Source organism: Drosophila persimilis, unplaced genomic scaffold, assembly GCF_003286085.1.
Source record: "Drosophila persimilis strain 14011-0111.01,24,50 unplaced genomic scaffold, DperRS2 tig00000000-arrow-pilon, whole genome shotgun sequence".
Lineage (NCBI taxonomy): Eukaryota > Metazoa > Arthropoda > Insecta > Diptera > Drosophilidae > Drosophila > Drosophila persimilis.
Genome location: NW_020825288.1, coordinates 143,040 through 162,267, shown reverse-complemented (window position 1 = coordinate 162,267; position 19,228 = coordinate 143,040). Strand labels below are relative to the sequence as shown.

General features: G+C 49.9%; 1 long non-coding RNA gene across 2 annotated transcripts; it reads left to right on the top strand.

The window, feature by feature from the left end:
• Nucleotides 1-15,609: 15,609 nt before the first annotated feature.
• On the top strand, nt 15,610-19,139 carry LOC113567339. 2 transcript variants are annotated; one of them, XR_003409412.1, is made up of 9 exons: nt 15,610-15,765; nt 15,892-16,164; nt 16,240-16,441; nt 17,391-17,577; nt 17,785-18,285; nt 18,353-18,547; nt 18,630-18,756; nt 18,838-19,038; nt 19,105-19,139. It is a non-coding gene; the product is annotated as an uncharacterized LOC113567339 (long non-coding RNA). The 2 variants fall into 2 exon arrangements; XR_003409411.1 differs by having other exon boundaries at nt 18,838-19,138.
• The last annotated feature ends 89 nt before the right edge of the window (nt 19,140-19,228 follow it).

The following is a 19,228-nucleotide window of genomic DNA, read 5'->3' as shown; positions in this document are numbered from 1 at the left end:
GTATTGACAGGTAAGTGTGATTAGTAGAAGTATTGGCTATTTTGTGTTGATGCGTGAATTGATGTTTTTTCTTCTTTTTAGCGGCAGTCTGGATGTTGATGGCGACGACGATAGGGTCTTCAAATTTCGCCCATTTGGCAGGAATTGGATGGCGAAATTGGTGTGGCAGCTGCTGGAGAGGCAGATCTATCGGAGGCGTGGCAGGTACGTATGTTTTGTGTATGTTGGACCATTTTGTGTTGAAGTGTGAATTGATGTTTTTCTTCTTTTTAGCGGCAGCCTGGATGTTGTTGGAGACGGCGATAGGGCCTTCAAATTTCGCCCATTTGGCAGAAAGTGGATGGTGAATTTGGTGTGGCAACTGCTGGAGAGGCAGATCTATCGGAGGCGTGGCAGGTACGTATGTTTTGAGTGAGTTTGGACCATTTTGTGTTGATGTGTGTATTGACGTCATTTTGGTTTGTTTACAGTGGCTGCTCTGGACCTGTGCGGTGGATTGTCAGGAGCGTCGTCAATAAATCCCAAAATGTCGTCCAATTGGCATCAGATGTGTGGTGTTGATGACGGGGCAGCTGCTGGAGGAGCAGATCTGTCGGAGGCGTGGCAGGTACGAGTGATTATTTTGAGTTTTGTCCATATTTTGTTGGTGTGTGTATTGACGTCATTTTGTATTATTTCAGTGCTCTGGACCTGTGCGGTGGATTGTCAGGAGCGTCGTCAATAAATCCTAAAATGTCGTCCAATTGGCATCAGATGTGTGGTGTTGATGACGGGGCAGCTGCTGGAGGGGCAGATCTGTCGGAGGCGTGGCAGGTACGTGTGATTATTTTGAGTTTTGTCCATATTGTGTTGATGTGTGTATTGACGTCATTTTGTATTATTTCAGTGGCTGCTCTGGACCTGTGCGGTGGATTGTCAGGCTGCCTCAGGACCGACTTTTGGGCTCATCAAAAGTAGTCAGAGTAGTAGCTATCGTAGTCGTCTAGGATATCCGCTATCTCGTCGTCAACTGAATCGTCGTCCGTCCACTGGTCGTCGCCATCGTCGCTGAGTGCTTCGCAGTCCATATCAGAGTCCTCCGATACGGCTGCGGCGTCAGGTTGTGAATTGGCGGCGGGCCTTGTAGGTGTTGGTGCTGCTTCTGGTGCTGGTGCTGCTGCTGGTGTCTGTGTTGGAGGATTGGCCGCTGCTGAGCCACTGCCCTTTGCCTCCGTCAGGCTTGCAATTAATGTGGTAAGTTCTTGAAGTCGTTTCTCCAAGTTTTCAATTTTAACTGCATACTCTTTTAGGAGTCCCACACACTTGCCATCGCATTGGATGGCTGGCTGCTGCTGATGCTGGGGATTTCTCGGCGTCTGGAAACGTTTTGGAGTTGGCTGCACCCGTTGATCGCGCTGGCATTGGCGCCCCTTGGCCTGTGGCTGGGAATGATGGCCGCGATGCTGGTGCTGCTGCTGGTGCTGCCGACCCAAATTGTGACCGCGCTGCTGATGTTTTTGTTGCTGCTGCTCTTCCCTTAGCTTTTGCTGGAACTTGGCCAAATGATTTTCGGCCGGATTGGCTTGCGCACCTCGGCTATACAAGGGCCTGCGGGTGTTGGGCGTTGCTGCTGCTGCTGCAGCTGGTGTTGGTGCTGCTTTGGCCCCCTGTCTGCCGCTTGAGTGCTGCTGTTGTTGTTGGTGTTGTGGCCGCTTCTTTTGAGATGACTGCTGTTGCTTGGGGGCGGGTATATGTGGCTGTTGTTGCTGGGAAGGACGAAGACTGTTCTTCGGCTGTTGCCGTTCTGCCGCTCGTGGCTGCTGCTGCTGCTCAGCATTCCCAGACCGCAACACCCTGCTGTAGGAGGGCCTGCCATTGCCTCTGGTGCCTGTGTTTGCTGTCTGCTGTTGTTGTTGCTGGGATTGGGATTGGCGACTCGGCTGCTGAGTTTGAGGACGTTGTTGGTCAGTTGGCTGCTGTGGCTGCTGTGGCTGCTGTGGCTGCTGGCGTTGCTGTTGGTAATGCTGCCTTTGCTGCTCAGCGATGATCCGGTTTGCCCTTAACTGGCTGCGAGCCTTTTTGTAGGCGGGACAACCCTTGTAGCAGCTCACGTGCTTGCCGCTACAATTGGCGCATTTGGGATCCTCCTGCCTGGGTTTCCTGCATGATGTTGTGGGGTGATCTCCAGCGCATTTCATGCACTTGTATGGCCGCCTGCAATAGTTTTTTGTGTGCCCAAACTCCTGGCACCGATGGCATTGAGCTGGATCGCGTGGCTTGGCTTGTCTCACTATGGAGACGCATTGATTGGCCAGGTTTTTAATGTCGAGTATTGCCTCGTGGCCACCATCCGCCTTGGGCTGAATTTCGACCTCAAAAATATTTAGAGGCCTCCCATTAAAACGATGTTTGAGTCCTCGGATAAACCGGGTAGTGTATCCGAGCCGTTCCAGCTCCTCCGTTATCCAGCTGCTGGGAGTAGTATGATGTAAATGACGCACTATTACACGATAGCCCCTTTCGCTGCGCGGCTGGTGTGTGTGCAATTGGGTGCTGTCTTCAGCTAGGGCGTTCTGAATGGCGTTGTAGGTTGTCAAGTCGTCGCAGTGGACTCTAAGTCCACTGTTGGCCATCGATTTCGTTGTGAATTTCCCCACGTTCGGATTTGTTGTCAATTTATTTATCAGGGGTACAATTGCAGGCACCAGGGGCAGGAAGATTGTTGGGACCTTGGTGCTGCGTAATGACTGTTGGACTGGCGTTATATTTATGCTAATGTCTGGCTGATGTTGCGGCTGATGATTGTCCGTTTCCATCTGTTGGCTTTCAGCCTCTATCCTTTGGGGCTCCCTATGTTGGACCTCCGGAACCGGAACCACACTATTTGACGGTGTGCGTATTTGCCCAGCATCTGACTCCATCTGCCGGGTCTCATGATGCAGCCTTTTCGCGAATTGGCTCTTGAACATGGGCGTGTCCAGAGTGAGGCAGGTGAAGTCATCGTCATCTGTATCCGTTTCGATCGCCGCGCATCTTCTTTTGAGCGGCGAGCGAAACGAATTTGTAGTCAATTTATCCTTTGCTATAGGGGTAATGGGCAGGGGCGAGGGCATTTCATTGGCCAGTAGCGGGGGAACGCTAATTAGCCATTCCTTTACCAGTTGTGTTCTGGTACTAGGCCTTGTCTGTATGTTATGCTCGTCCGCCTGAGTCAGAGTAGGCAGCAAGCATTTTCTGCTTCTGCTAGTATTATTGCGTTCAGCTGTCGTCAAACTTTGTTGCTGTTGCTGGTCATTGTTTTTCTTTATGCCGTTTACAGTTTCGGTTTTGTTATTGGCGTAGGTCAGGCTAGCTTCGTTCTTGTATGTGTTTGTGTTTTGGTTCGGCGGGAGAGAGCAAGCATCTCTCTTTTTGTCATAAGTGTGTGAGTGCATGTTTGGCGGCAAACGCTTTGGGGCTTGATGTGACGAGCCTCCGTTTTGATTGTGCGCCGAGGGTTCGGCTGCCGAGAGAGCGCAAGCGTCGCTCTCTCTGATGCTTGTGTGAGTTGTTTGATTGTTATTGTTTTCGCTAATGTTTTGGCGCGAAAACATATGGGCATAACATTTGTTCTTGTTTTGTTTATGTGCACTTAAATGCTCTTTGGTAAGAGCGAAAGCGCCGCTATTTTTGGAACCCGTTGCACTTTCGCTGGGGGCTATTTTTGTCTGCGTGTTTGTACGTGTATTTGATGGCGGTTTTTCTTGTATGTTGGCGTCTGTTTTTGGTGGGATTGGCGGGTATTTTCTAACATATAAACCCCTGTCCACGAAACGACGCTCGAACTCCAGCACCGTAGCTCCCAAGGAGCTCAGGGTACTCTCTGGCGAGTCCGTCTCCAACTCAGCCAGATCCGCATCCCCCTCTGAGTCGAACATTGGTTCGAAGAGGGAAGCATTTGCGGAGGGGTTCCCTCCCAGGGGCCTGGTCATTATATCGGTAGCACTATTTTGAGTAACGCACTCACCACCCGCTTCGGCTCTTGCCGAGTTGTCCATAGCATCCATAACATCCATATTATTGGTCGTCAGATTTGGAGCAAGTGCGTCCATTTGGTGGCCTGGTCCAGGTACTCAGTAGCTTGCTTTTTCTTCCTCTTTCCTCAGTTGGGTTTATTGGCTTCCCTGAATTAAGGCACGATCACAGATGATTATATTGCATTATTTGCAATTATTTGGCACATATTGTTTATTTAGTTTCCATTTAATTTAGTCCCGGTTTAAACATGTATTTTAATACATTTAAAGTTCCACATAAAACAACAAAAAACACAAGTCACTTTTTTTTTTTCGATGTAATTAGATGCGCGTGCACGCCTACGATGCGCACACTCGCCCGCCAGCTTTGCTACTGGCGGAGTTTATTTCCAGCTTTTCCTATTACCAGTACTTCGGCAATTTACATTTAAGCTTAACTTACAACAATAATGTGATTTTGGATTTTTGCGGGCAATTGACATTAACATTACATTAACATTAACATCTACAGACATGTTTACATTCTATCAGTATTACAGTCTGGTAGCCCTATTTTGACATTCGCAATTATTGACGTACATTTATACAAACAGATGGTCACAAAGAGATAAGTATTGGACAAATTGCAACATTAATGACATTTATAGGCTAATTTAATTCTATTTATTTTCTCTTTCAGGTACTGGAGGATCATCGTCGTCGTCTGGAGCAATGTGGATGGCACAGGGGCATCCGCCTCAGAGCTGGATGTGCACGTGTATGTGATGCTGCAGATCACGCATCTGCGGCATCGGAATTGGCAGAGGCTGGATCCAGGAGTTGGCGTGGATGGTGATGGTGTTTGGGGAGCGACTCTGGTCCGGCCGCCCACGCCGTCTCTACCTGGAGAAATGGAGATTGACACTGGTCCGGCCAATCGGGGTGCGTTGACCAGTGGAAATGGCCGCAGTGGAGATGGCCGCATATGAGTGCGGATTGGCTGCATCCGAGTGGCTGCTGGTCCGGCCACCCAGGATGCACTGTCGATGTAGATGGAGATGGCGTGCTGGCCATTGACGACTGTATTGGCTGGCCTCGTCGTTGGATTGCCGCTGCTGTTTTGTGATGGTGGTGGCGTGACATCACGGCCATCGGTTGCTGGCAGCATTGTCGGAGGGGCGTCCAAATTGGGCCCAACTTGCAACAAAATGTTGCGGTTGGTGGCGAGGTAGGTACTGGAGAGGCTGATCTGTGAGTGTATTGACAGGTAAGTGTGATTAGTAGAAGTATTGGCTATTTTGTGTTGATGCGTGAATTGATGTTTTTTTTTCTTTTTAGCGGCAGTCTGGATGTTGATGGCGACGACGATAGGGCCTTCAAATTTCGCCCATTTGGCAGGAATTGGATGGCGAATTTGGTGTGGCAACTGCTGAAGAGGCAGCTCTATCGGAGGCGTGGCAGGTACGTATGTTTTGTGTGTATTTGGACCATTTTGTGTTGATGTGAATATTGACGTCATTTTTGGTTTGTTTACAGTGGCTGCTCTGGACCTGTGCGGTGGATTGTCAGGAGCGTCGTCAATAAATCCTAAAATGTCGTCCAATTGGCATCAGATGTGTGGAGTTGATGACGGGGCAGCTGCTGGAGGGGCAGATCTGTCGGAGGCGTGGCAGGTACGTGTGATTATTTTGAGTTTTGTCCATATTGTGTTGATGTGTGTATTGACGTCATTTTGTATTATTTCAGTGGCTGCTCTGGACCTGTGCGGTGGATTGTCAGGCTGCCTCAGGACCGACTTTTGGGCTCATCAAAAGTAGTCAGAGTAGTAGCTATCGTAGTCGTCTAGGATATCCGCTATCTCGTCGTCAACTGAATCGTCGTCCGTCCACTGGTCGTCGCCATCGTCGCTGAGTGCTTCGCAGTCCATATCAGAGTCCTCCGATACGGCTGCGGCGTCAGGTTGTGAATTGGCGGCGGGCCTTGTAGGTGTTGGTGCTGCTTCTGGTGCTGCTGCTGGAGTCTGTGTTGGAGGATTGGCCGCTGCTGAGCCACTGCCCTTTGCCTCCGTCAGGCTTGCAATTAGTATGGTAAGCTCTTGCAGTCTTTTCTCCAAGTTTTCTATTTTGACGGCGTACTCTTTTAAGGTTTCCACACACTTGCCATCGCATTGGATGGCTGGCTGCTGCTGATGCTGGGGATTTCTTGGCGTCTGGAAACGATTTGGAGTTGGCTGCACCCGTTGATCGCGCTGGCATTGGCGCCCCTTGGCCTGTGGCTGGGAATGATGGCCGCGATGCTGGTGCTGCTGCTGGTGCTGCCGACCCAAATTGTGTCCGCGCTGCTGCTGTTTTTGTTTATGTTGCTGCTGCTGCTCTTCCCTTAGATTTTGCTGGAACTTGGCCAAATGTTTTTCGGCCGGATTGGCTTGCGCTCCTCGGCTATACAAGGGCCTGCGGGTGTTGGGCGTTGCTGCTGCAGCTGGTGTTGGTGCTGCTTTGGCCCCCTGTCTGCCGCTTGAGTGCTGCTGTTGTTGTTGGTGTTGTGGCCGCTTCTTTTGAGATGACTGCTGTTGTTTGGGGGCGGGGATATGAGGCTGCTGTTGTTGGGAAGGACGACGACTGCTCGTCGGCTGTTGCCGTTCTGCCGCTCGTGGCTGCTGCTGCTGCTCAGCATTCCCGGACCGCAACACCCTGCTGTAGGAAGGCCTGCCATTACCTCTGGTGCCTGTGTTTGCTGTCTGCTGTTGTTGCTGGGATTGGGATTGGCGACTCGGCTGCTGAGTTTGTGGACGTTGTTGGTCAGTTGGCTGCTGTGGCTGCTGTGGCTGCTGGCGTTGCTGTTGGTACTGCTGCCTTTGCTGCTCAGCGATGAGCCGGTTTGCCCTTAGATGGCTGCGGGCCTTTTTGTAGGCGGGACAACCCTTGTAGCAGCTCACGTGCTTGCCGCTACAATTGGCGCATTTGGGATCCTCCTGCCTGGGTTTCCTGCATGCTGTTGTGGGGTGATCTCCTGCGCATTTCATACACTTGTATGGCCGTCTGCAGTAGTTTTTTGTATGCCCAAACTCCTGGCACCGATGGCATTGAGCTGGATCGCGTGGCTTGGCCTGTCTCACTATGGAGACGCATTGATTGGCCAGGTTTTTAATGTCCAGAATTGCCTCATGGCCGCCATCCGCCTTGGGCTGAATCTCCACCTCAAAAATATTTAGAGGCCTCCCATTAAAACGATGTTTGAGTCCTCGGATAAACCGGGTAGTGTATCCGAGCCGTTCCAGCTCCTCCGTTATCCAGCTGCTGGGAGTAGTGTGATGTAAATGACGCACTATTACACGATAGCCCCTTTCGCTGCGCGGCTGGTGTGTGTGCAATTGGGTGCTGTCTTCAGCTAGGGCGTTCTGAATGGCGTTGTATGTTAAAATGTCGTCGCAGTGGACTCTAAGTCCACTGTTGGCCATCGATTTCGTTGTGAATTTCCCCACATTTGGATTTATTGTCAATTTGTTAATCAGGGGTATAATTGCAGGCACCAGGGGCAGGAAGATTGTTGGGACCTTGGTTCTGCGTAATGACGGTTGGACTGGCGTTAAATTTATACTAATGTCTGGCTGATGTTGTGTCTGATGGCTGATGTTGCGGCTGATGTTGCGTTCAGACTCCTCCCTTTGAGGCTCCCTATGTTGGACCTCACTTGGTGGGACCGGAACCTCAGTGTTTGGCGGTGTGCTTATTTGGCCAGCATCTGACTCCATCTGCCGAGTCTCATGATGCAGCCTTTTTGCGAATTGGCTCTTGAACATGGGCGTGTCCAGAGTGAGGCAGGTGAAGTCATCGTCATCAGTATCCGTTTCGATCGCCGCGCATCTTCTTTTGAGCGGCGAGCGAAACGAATCTGTAGTCAATTTATCCTTTGCTATAGGGGTAATGGGCAGGGGCGAGGGCATTTCATTGGCCAGTAGCGGGGGAACGCTAATTAGCCATTCCTTTACCAGTTGTGTTCTGGTACTAGGCCTTGTCTGTATGTTATGCTCGTCCGCCTGAGTCAGAGTAGGCAGCAAGCATTTTCTGCTTCTGCTAGTATGTGTGTTTGTTTGTGTTTTGTTATTGGCGTAGGTCAGGCTAGCTTCGTTCTTGTATGTGTTTGTGTTTTGGTTCGGCGGGAGAGAGCAAGCATCTCTCTTTTTGTCATAAGTGTGTGAGTGCATGTTTGGCGGCAAACGCTTTGGGGCTTGATGTGACGAGCCTCCGTTTTGATTGTGCGCCGAGGGTTCGGCTGCCGAGAGAGCGCAAGCGTCGCTCTCTCTGATGCTTGTGTGAGTTGTTTGATTGTTATTGTTTTCGCTAATGTTTTGGCGCGAAAACATATGGGCATAACATTTGTTCTTGTTTTGTTTATGTGCACTTAAATGCTCTTTGGTAAGAGCGAAAGCGCCGCTATTTTTGGAACCCGTTGCACTTTCGCTGGGAACTATTTTTGTCTGCGTGTTTGTACGTGTATTTGATGGCGGTTTTTCTTGTATGTTGGCGTCTGTTTTTGGTGGGATTGGCGGGTATTTTCTAACATATAAACCCCTGTCCACGAAACGACGCTCGAACTCCAGCACCGTAGCTCCCAAGGAGCTCAGGGTACTCTCTGGCGAGTCCGTCTCCAACTCAGCCAGATCCGCATCCCCCTCTGAGTCGAACATTGGTTCGAAGAGGGAAGCATTTGCGGAGGGGTTCCCTCCCAGGGGCCTGGTCGATATGACGGCAGAACTTATTTGAGTAACGCACTCACCACCCGCTTCGGCTCTTGCCGAGTTGTCCATATCATCCATAACATCCATATTATTGGTCGTCAGATTTGGAGCAAGTGCGTCCATTTGGTGGCCTGGTCCAGGTACTCAGTAGCTTGCTTTTCCTTCCTCTTTCAGTTCTTCCAGTTGGGTTTATTGGCTTCACTGAATTAAGGCACGATCACAGATGATTATATTGCATTATTTGCAATTATTTGGCACATATTGTTTATTTAGTTTCATTTAATTTAGTCCCGGTTGAAACATGTATTTAAAAACATTTAAAGTTCCACATAAAACAACAAAAAACACAAGTCACTTTTTTTTTTCGATGTAATTAGATGCGCGTGCACGCCTACGATGCGCACACTCGCCCGCCAGCTTTGCTACTGGCGGAGTTTATTTCCAGCTTTTCTTATTACCATAACTTCGGCAATTTACATTTAAGCTTAACTTACAACAATGATGTTCTTTTGAATTTTTGCGGGCAATTGACATTAACATTACATTAACATTAACATCTACAGACATGTTTACATTCTATCAGTATTACAGTCTGGCAGCCCTATTTTGACATTCGCAATAATTGACGTACATTTATACAAACAAAGAGATAAGTATTGAACAAATTGCAACATTAATGACATTTATAAACTAATTTAATTCTATTTATTTTCTATTTCAGGTACTGGAGGATCATCATCGTCGTCTGGAGCAGTGTGGATGGCACAGGGCGCATCCGCCTCAGCGCTGGATGTGCACGTGTGTGTGATGCAGCAGATCGCGCATCTGCGGCATCAGAATTGGCAGAGGCTGGATCCAGGAGTTGGCGTGAATGGAGATGGTGTTTGGCGAGCGACTCTGGTCCGGCCGCCCACGTTGCCTCTACCTGGAGAACTGGAGATTGACACTGGTCCGGCCAATCGGGGTGCGTTGGCCAGTGGAAATGGCCGCAGTGAAGATGGACGCAAATGAGTGCGGATTGGCTGCATCCGAGTGGCTGCTGGTCCGGCCACCCAGGATGCACTGTCGATGAAGATGGAGATTGCGCGCTGGCCATTGTCGACTGTATTGGCTGGCCTCGTCGTTGGATTGCTGCTGCTGCTGTTTTGTGATGATGATGACGTGACGTCCGGCCATCGGTTGACGGCAGCGCAATCGGAGGGGCGTCCAAATTGGGCCCAACTTGCAACAAAATGTTGCGGTTGGTGGCGAGGCAGGTACTGGAGAGGCTGATCTGTGAGTGTATTGAAGGTAAGTGTGATTAGTAGAAGTAATGGCTATTTTGTGTTGATGCGTGAATTGATGTTTTTTCTTCTTTTTAGCGGCAGTCTGGATGTTGATGGCGACGACGATAGGGCCTTCAAATTTCGCCCATTTGGCAGGAATTGGATGGCGAATTTGGTGTGGCAACTGCTGAAGAGGCAGCTCTATCGGAGGCGTGGCAGGTACGTATGTTTTGAGTGAGTTTGGACCATTTTGTGTTGATGTGTGAATTGATGTTTTTACTCCTTTTAGCGGCAGCCTGAGGACTGGATGTTGTTGGCGACGGCGATAGGGCCTTCAAATTTCGCCCATTTGGCAGGAATTGGATGGCGAATTTGGTGTGGCAGCTGCTGAAGAGGCAGCTCTATCGGAGGCATGGCAGGTACATATGTTTTGAGTGAGTTTGGATCATTTTGTGTTGAAGTGTGTATTGACGTCATTTTGGTTTGTTTACAGTGGCTGCTCTGGACCTGTGCGGTGGATTGTCAGGAGCGTCGTCAATAAATCCCAAAATGTCGTCCAATTGGCATCAGATGTGTGGTGTTGATGACGGGGCAGCTGCTGGAGGGGCAGATCTGTCGGAGGCGTGGCAGGTACGTGTGATTATTTTGAGTTTTGTCCATATTTTGTTGGTATGCGAATTGACGTCATTTTTGGTTTGTTTCAGTGGCTGCTCTGGACCTGTGCGGTGGATTGTCAGGAGCGTCGTCAATGAATTCCAGGAATGTCGTCAAATTAGCAGCAAAAGTTTGGTCTATTTGTCGTGGCATCTGCTGGTGGGGCAGCTCTGTCGATGGCGTGGCAGGTGAGTACGTATTGAACATTTTTCATGATTATGTGAGTTGATGTTTCCATCTGTTTTTAGTGGCTGCCTCAGGACCGACTTTTCGGCTCATCAAAAGTAGTCAGAGTAGTAGCTATCGTAGTCGTCTAGGATATCCGCTATCTCGTCGTCAACTGAATCGTCGTCCGTCCACTGGTCGTCGCCATCGTCGCTGAGTGCTTCGCAGTCCATATCAGAGTCCTCCGATACGGCTGCGGCGTCAGGTTGTGAATTGGCGGCGGGCCTTGTAGGTGTTGGTGCTGCTGCTGGTGCTGCTGCTGGTGTCTGTGTTGGCGGATTGGCCACTGCTGAGCCACTGCCCTTTGACTCCGTCAGGCTTGCAATTAATGTGGTAAGTTCTTGCAGTTTTTTTTCTAAGTTTTCAATTTTGACGGCGTACTCTTTTAGGAGTCCCACACACTTGCCATCGCATTGGATGGCTGGCTGCTGCTGATGCTGGGGAGTTTTTGGCGTCTGGAAACGATTTGGAGTTGGCTGCACCCGTTGATCGCGCTGGCATTGGCGCCCCTTGGCCTGTGGCTGGGAATGATGGCCGCGATGCTGGTGCTGCTGCTGGTGCTGCCGACCCAAATTGTGTCCGCGCTGCTGCTGTTTTTGTTTATGTTGCTGCTGCTGCTCTTCCCTTAGATTTTGCTGGAACTTGGCCAAATGATTTTCGGCCGGATTGGCTTGCGCACCTCGGCTATACAAGGGCCTGCGGGTGGTGGGCGTTGCTGCTGCAGCTGGTGTTGGTGCTGGTGCTGCTTTGGCCCCCTGTCTGCCGCTTGAATGCTGCTGTTGCTGTTGGTGTTGTGGCCGCTTCTTTTGAGATGACTGCTGTTGCTTGGGGGCGGGAATATGAGGCTGCTGTTGTTGGGAAGGACGACGACTGCTCGTCGGCTGTTGCCGTTCTGCCGCTCGTGGCTGCTGCTGCTGCTCAGCATTCCCAGACCGCAACACCCTGCTGTAGGAGGGCCTGCCATTGCCTCTGGTGCCTGTGTTTGCTGTCTGCTGTTGTTGTTGCTGGGATTGGGATTGGCGACTCGGCTGCTGAGTTTGTGGGCGTTGTTGGTCAGTTGGCTGCTGTGGCTGCTGGCGTTGCTGTTGGTACTGCTGCCTTTGCTGCTCAGCGATGAGCCGGTTTGCCCTTAGATGGCTGCGGGCCTTTTTGTAGGCGGGACAACCCTTGTAGCAGCTCACGTGCTTGCCGCTACAATTGGCGCATTTGGGATCCTCCTGCCTGGGTTTCCTGCATGCTGTTGTGGGGTGATCTCCTGCGCATTTCATGCACTTGTATGGCCGTCTGCAATAGTTTTTGGTGTGCCCAAACTCCTGGCACCGATGGCATTGTGCTGGATCGCGTGGCTTGGCCTGTCTCACTATGGAGACGCATTGATTGGCCAGGTTTTTAATGTCCAGAATTGCCTCATGGCCGCCATCCGCCTTGGGCTGAATCTCCACCTCAAAAATGTTTAGAGGCCTCCCATTGAAACGGTGTTTTAATCCTCGGATAAACCGGGTGGTGTATCCGAGCCGTTCCAGCTCCTCCGTTATCCAGCTGCTGGGAGTAGTATGATGTAAATGACGCACTATTACACGATAGCCCCTTTCACTGCGCGGCTGGTGTGTGTGCAGATGGGTGCTGTCTTCAGCTAGGGCGTTCTGGATGGCGTTGTATGTTAAAATGTCGTCGCAGTGGACTCTGAGTCCACTGTTGGCCATCGATTTCGTCGTGAATTTCCCCACATTTGGATTTATTGTCAATTTGTTAATCAGGGGTATAATTGCAGGCACCAGGGGCAGGAAGATTGTTGGGACCTTGGTGCTGCGTAATGACTGTTGGACTGGCGTTATATTTATGCTAATGTCTGGCTGATGTTGCGGCTGATGGTTGACCGTTTCCATCTGTTGGCTTTCAGCCTCTATCCTTTGGGGCTCCCTATGTTGGACCTCCGGAACCGGAACCACACTATTTGACGGTGTGCGTATTTGCCCAGCATCTGACTCCATCTGCCGGGTCTCATGATGCAGCCTTTTCGCGAATTGGCTCTTGAACATGGGCGTGTCCAGAGTGAGGCAGGTGAAGTCATCGTCTTCTGTATCCGTTTCGATCGCCGCGCATCTTCTTTTGAGCGGCGAGCGAAACGAATTTGTAGTCAATTTATCCTTTGCTATAGGGGTAATGGGCAGGGGCGAGGGCATTTCATTGGCCAGTAGCGGGGGAACGCTAATTAGCCATTCCTTTACCAGTTGTGTTCTGGTACTAGGCCTTGTCTGTATGTTATGCTCGTCCGCCTGAGTCAGAGTAGGCAGCAAGCATTTTCTGCTTCTGCTAGTATGTGTGTTTGTTTGTGTTTTGTTATTGGCGTAGGTCAGGCTAGCTTCGTTCTTGTATGTGTTTGTGTTTTGGTTCGGCGGGAGAGAGCAAGCATCTCTCTTTTTGTCATAAGTGTGTGAGTGCTTGTTTGGCGGCAAACGCTTTGGGGCTTGATGTGACGAGCCTCCGTTTTGATTGTGCGCCGAGGGTTCGGCTGCCGAGAGAGCGCAAGCGTCGCTCTCTCTGATGCTTGTGTGAGTTGTTTGATTGTTATTGTTTTCGCTAATGTTTTGGCGCGAAAACATATGGGCATAACATTTGTTCTTGTTTTGTTTATGTGCACTTAAATGCTCTTTGGTAAGAGCGAAAGCGCCGCTATTTTTGGAACCCGTTGCACTTTCGCTGGGAACTATTTTTGTCTGCGTGTTTGTACGTGTATTTGATGGCGGTTTTTCTTGTATGTTGGCGTCTGTTTTTGGTGGGATTGGCGGGTATTTTCTAACATATAAACCCCTGTCCACGAAACGACGCTCGAACTCCAGCACCGTAGCTCCCAAGGAGCTCAGGGTACTCTCTGGCGAGTCCGTCTCCAACTCAGCCAGATCCGCATCCCCCTCTGAGTCGAACATTGGTTCGAAGAGGGAAGCATTTGCGGAGGGGTTCCCTCCCAGGGGCCTGGTCGATATGACGGCAGAACTTATTTGAGTAACGCACTCACCACCCGCTTCGGCTCTTGCCGAGTTGTCCATAGCATCCATAACATCCATTTTGTTGGTCGTCAGATTTGGAGCAAGTGCGTCCATTTGGTGGCCTGGTCCAGGTACTCAGTAGCTTGCTTTTTCTTCCTCTTTCAGTTCTTCCAGTTGGGTTTATTGGCTTCACTGAATTAAGGCACGATCACAGATGATTATATTGCATTATTTGCAATTATTTGGCACATATTGTTTATTTAGTTTCATTTAATTTAGTCCCGGTTGAAACATGTATTTTAATACATTTAAAGTTCCACATAAAACAACAAAAAACACAAGTCACTTTTTTTTTCGATGTAATTAGATGCGCGTGCACGCCTACGATGCGCACACTCGCCCGCCAGCTTTGCTACTGGCGGAGTTTATTTTCAGCTTTTCTCATTACCAGTACTTCGGCAATTTACATTTAAGCTTAACTTACAACAATGATGTGATTTTTAAAATTGGCGGGCTGTTAACATTAACATTAGCATTACAGTAGCATTACATTAACATTAACATTAAAACATGAAACTAATGGTCTGGCAGCCCTTATGTGTCAATCACAGGATTAACGTACATAAATCAGCAGGTGGTCACAAACAGATAAGTATTGACAATATTGAACAATTATTTACATTTTAATTTAATTTAATTCTATTTTATTTCTATTTGCAGGTACTGGATCATCGTCGTCGTCTGGAGCAGAGTGTTTGGCACGGTGCGCAACCGTACGGCGCTGGATGAGCGCGTGTGTAAGGTGCGGCAGGAGACGTGGACAATGCACAGCGCCGTGCAGAGTGGATGGAGCGATCGCCGTGGTCCTCCAGGTGGCCCGGGATTCGGCCAGATTTGTGTGGCGATGGTTGCCAGCAGCCATGAAGTGCAGGAAAACCACCCCTGCGTGGATTCGGATGCGCCATGTGTGCGGCGCAAGCGTGTCCAAATTGGCATTCATAGCCAACCAGCAGCCGTGATGACTCTCGTCCGCGGAGCCCTTCTGGAGGCCGGATGCCGTGGTGACGCCCATGAGAAAGGATCAGAGGAGCAACTAGGGGTGTCGCCCGGTGTCGCAAGCGTGTTTGTACACGCTTCAGGTGAGTTTTGTGCCGTTTTATATTACTCTGTGGAGGGGATAATTTTGCAAATTTTAATGTCATTTTTACATTTACCAGGTACAACGACAATGTCCACCACAGGAACATTGGGCTTGCTGCGGCCGGATTGCGGCGTCCCAGTGAGCGGCGCCTTGCTGCACCAAAGTGCGGAGTCACTGTGGCGGTGTGCGCAATGTGCCGGCCGGCATCATCGTCGTTGTTGTGGTCATCGTCATCTGAGATGGATTGGACATCGGTGATGATTTGGACGTCGTCGTCGTCGTCATCTGAGATGATTAGGACGTCGTCGTCGTCGTCGTCGTCGACCACCCGTTCAAGGCGCCGTCGGACTTGCTCCAGTCCGTGGTCCAGGAGTGCCTCTTGCGGATTGCGTCGATGGCTGTCGTCCAGGGTGCGTGAGCTGCTGCTTGCAGCCCGTGTCTGGCAACGATGATGTGACGTCTGCCGGTTGCTGCTCGCCAGAATTTGCCGTGTCTGCTGCTGAGTCCGCTGCTGCGTCTGCTGCTGCATCTGTTGTTGTGTCTGCTGCTGAGTCCGCTGCTGCGTCTGCTGCTGCGTCTGCTGCTGGGTCCGCTGCTGCGTCTGCTGCTGCATCTGCTGCTGAGTCTGCTGCTGCGTCTGCTGCTGAGTCTGCTGCTGCGTCTGCTGCTGCGTCGCTGGATCGGGATCCCCCTCGTAATCTGGCAGGATTATCCTTTGGACAGAAAGTGGCTGGCCAAAGATAAGAGCCACTATTCTTTCTCGGGGAGTTTGGCCGCTGAGGTATCGTTTTCTGAAGCAATTTATCATCGATTCGTTGAACCTTTCGGGGTTCGGATTGATGATATTTTGTTGTTGGATTCTTCTTAATTGCCTGGCGTCTGATTCCTCCTGTCTCTTTCTTTTCAGCTCCTCCTCTTCGAGACGGACCAGCGTTGGAAGCGATTCCTCGGAGATGGCCGGATCTGGATGTTGATGATGATGGCTGCTCCGATCCTGATTTTGAGGCTGCAGCGGGCGGAAGTGTTGGAGCAGCTGTTGCAGATAACGTGGTCTCTGCAATCGCTGTGGTTCATACGGCTGCAGTAATAGTTTCCGAGCCTCCGGATTGACATGGCAAGCCAAGGAGTTGGCGAAGCGCCCACTTGCCGCATGGAACACTTCGTCGATTGTGTCTAGATTGTGAGTCTGTCTTATCGCATCGTTCCTGGTGAACCTTGTCGCCTTCATTGCCCGTCTAATAATTTTATTTTGTAGGCTTTGCACCCGTCGCAGCTGGGAATCGGATGTAAGTGCGCCCCAAACCGGAAGACCATATTGCCAAATGGGCATGATGAGCTGCTTGATGACTATAGCCTTGGTTTCGCTTGGTAGCCGGCTTTTTGGGCCAGCAAGCCAGTCCAGTTTGGCCGCTCTTGATCGGAGTTTTGTGCAGATCCTCGTGATGTGTGAGCTTAGGGTGAGTTTTTTGTCCAATTTTATGCCCAGATATGTGTGTGATTTGGACAGTGGCACAGCCTGTCCATTTATAGTCGGCGTTTGCCTTAAGTCCGTTGATCTAATTGTCCTCAGTGTGAATATTACATGTCCGGTTTTTTTCGCATTTATGTTAATGCACCACTTCTTGGCCCATATAGAGAAGTGAGTCAGGTATCTTTGGTTATATTTGACTGCCACATTTGGGATTGCAGATGCGCTCATTATCACCGTGTCGTCGGCATACGTGGACAGCAGCATTGATTCCCGTTCTGGATGGAAGCCAGTGCTGTCCTGGATGAGGTGAGGCATTGGCATGTCCGAGGCATAGATTGTGTATAGGATTGGCCCAAGTACACTACCCTGCGGGACTCCAGCTGATATTTTTCCGATCCTTGACAGTTCCTCGTCTCCGCAGCTCACACAAAAAGTGCGTTCAGCCAGGTAGCTCTCCAGAATGCAGTACAAATTTAAAGGCAGCAGCTTCATCAACTTGTACAGCAGCCCTTCATGCCATACTCGGTCAAAAGCTTCGGAAATGTCCAGGAAAATTGCCGAGCAAACTTGTTTTTTCTCATACGCCTTGAGGATGTATTGAGTGACTCGAGCCAGCTGCTGTTCAGTGCCATGCTCCCGCCGAAATCCAAATTGGTAATTGGGTACGGCCTTGGCAAAATTCTCCACCTCAAACAGTCTCGCCATCAGCAATTTTTCAAAGATCTTTGAAAGGCCAGATAATAGACTGATTGGCCGGTAGGAACACATGTCTGCTGTGTTTTTGCCCGGTTTTAAAATCATTTTAATCTGGGCATGTTTCCACTGACTTGGAAAGTGGCCCAGCCTGAAAATGGAGTTATATATTAGTATTAAATATAATAGCGCTTTTTTTGGCAAATTTTTAATCAGCTTGTTATTGATTTTGTCTCCCCCAGGTGATTTGGACAGCTCCAATGCATCCACAATCTGCATCAGCTCAGGCAGTGTGACTGGTCTGAAGGGAATCCTGGTTTCCTGGTCCGGTTGTAGCTGCTTCTGCCGTTTTGACTGCTCACGCTCTCTATTGATTGCGGCCCGCTCTTCATCTGAATTGGACAGTATCGGGCTGAATCTCTCCTCCAGGTGAGTAGCAAAGGCATCGGCTGTCTCAGCTGTTGACTTTGTCCACGAGACACTTGCCTTGCCTCCAGTCATAGTTGGCAGCCTCAGTGGCCAGTTTGGCTGCGGCTGCCTTTTGATTGTGCTGGTCAATTTCCATAGTTTCTGCATTTGATAGCGGTCTTTGTTGTCAATCCCTGTGAACAGTTTGTTGATGTTTTTGTTTTTCAGGATTGTGAGCCCCTTGTTAAGACGATTTTGCGCCGCCCTGTAGTTTCGTCTGGCTTCGATGGTGCGGGTCGCCAGCCAGATCCTCTTGCACTGCTGTTTGATGGAGAGCAGCTCGCTTGTAGCCTCGTCCAGCTTGAGGTGATGGTGCCGGTGATGTTGCTGTGACCGCTGCTGATGATGATGCTGACGCTGCTGTGGCCATCTTCGATGAGTGTTTGGATGCTGCTGTTGGTGTTGTGTTGTTGCTGCTGCTGCTGCTACCCGTATATTGTTCAAAAACAAGTAAACGACGTCATCAATGTCCTGCGCTATCCTAATCTCGGTGTTGAGATTGATCAACCGTTCCAGCGACTTTTGGAACAGGCTGATATTGGCACGTGCTGGGAGCAGATGTTTCCTGACTGTGGGCGTAGGATGTCTACGTCCACCGCTGCCGATCGTCAACTCCACCCTGAGCAGCAAGTGATCAGAGTCCAAATCCGAGCTTGAACGGATACTCAGGTGAGTGTCGTTGATTCCTTTGTAGATTCCAAAGTCAATCGCTGATGGTCTCTTTTTTTTGTCGTAGGGATAGTGTGTGGCACCACCGGTGGCCAGCAAATTGCAGCCGTTGTTGGTGTGTACAGCCTCCATCAGTGCTTTCCCTCTGGCGCATCCACGGGCATTTCCCCACCACATATGCTTCGCGTTCCAGTCACCGCATACAAGGAAGCCGGATGCTGTTTCTTCGACGCAGAGTTCTTCAAAATGTCTTATCAATCCAGTAAAATGGGCAGGCGCCCACTTGAATACAGGCGGACAGTAGATCGGCGCAAAAATAATTCCCTTTTTATTTTCCTTTTCAGTGAAGACGATGACAGGTGCACTCTGGATGAATGGCTTTGAAATTGGCTGCAGAGCAGAGTGGGTGACATCGTCCCGGACCAGGATGGCTACTCCCCCTCTGCGATCGTTTGCCGGATTTTGTGCAGTGTAAGTGTGGAATCCGCTCACAGAGACGGCCCTTGTGCGTGTTTCGATGACCATCATTAATTGTATTTTTTCCCTTTTCAGGAAAACTTCGACCTCGTTCAACTTGTTTGTCACACCACACGCGTTCCAGAAGGCAATTTTAAAAGTGTTGCCGTTCTGGCTGACGCTGTGGGTGGAGATAGTCTGTACTGGATTGACTTTTTGGTTTGACAGGCCATTCGGGACTGGACTATACATAAAAGGCATCATTGGCGGAGGACAGGGCCATGTCCAAAGAGTTTGGTGAACTGCTATTTGTTGTTTTGCTTGTCTTATTTGTATTGATGTTTATTAATTTAACTATTGCAGAAAATAGACTATCGATTTTGGCCTCAAGTCTTGAGAGAAATTCTGCATTTTCTTTATGGGCATGGGACTGGAAATTTGCGGGGAGAGTTTTTTGCTGTTCTTGTTGCTGCTGGTGGTGGTGCTG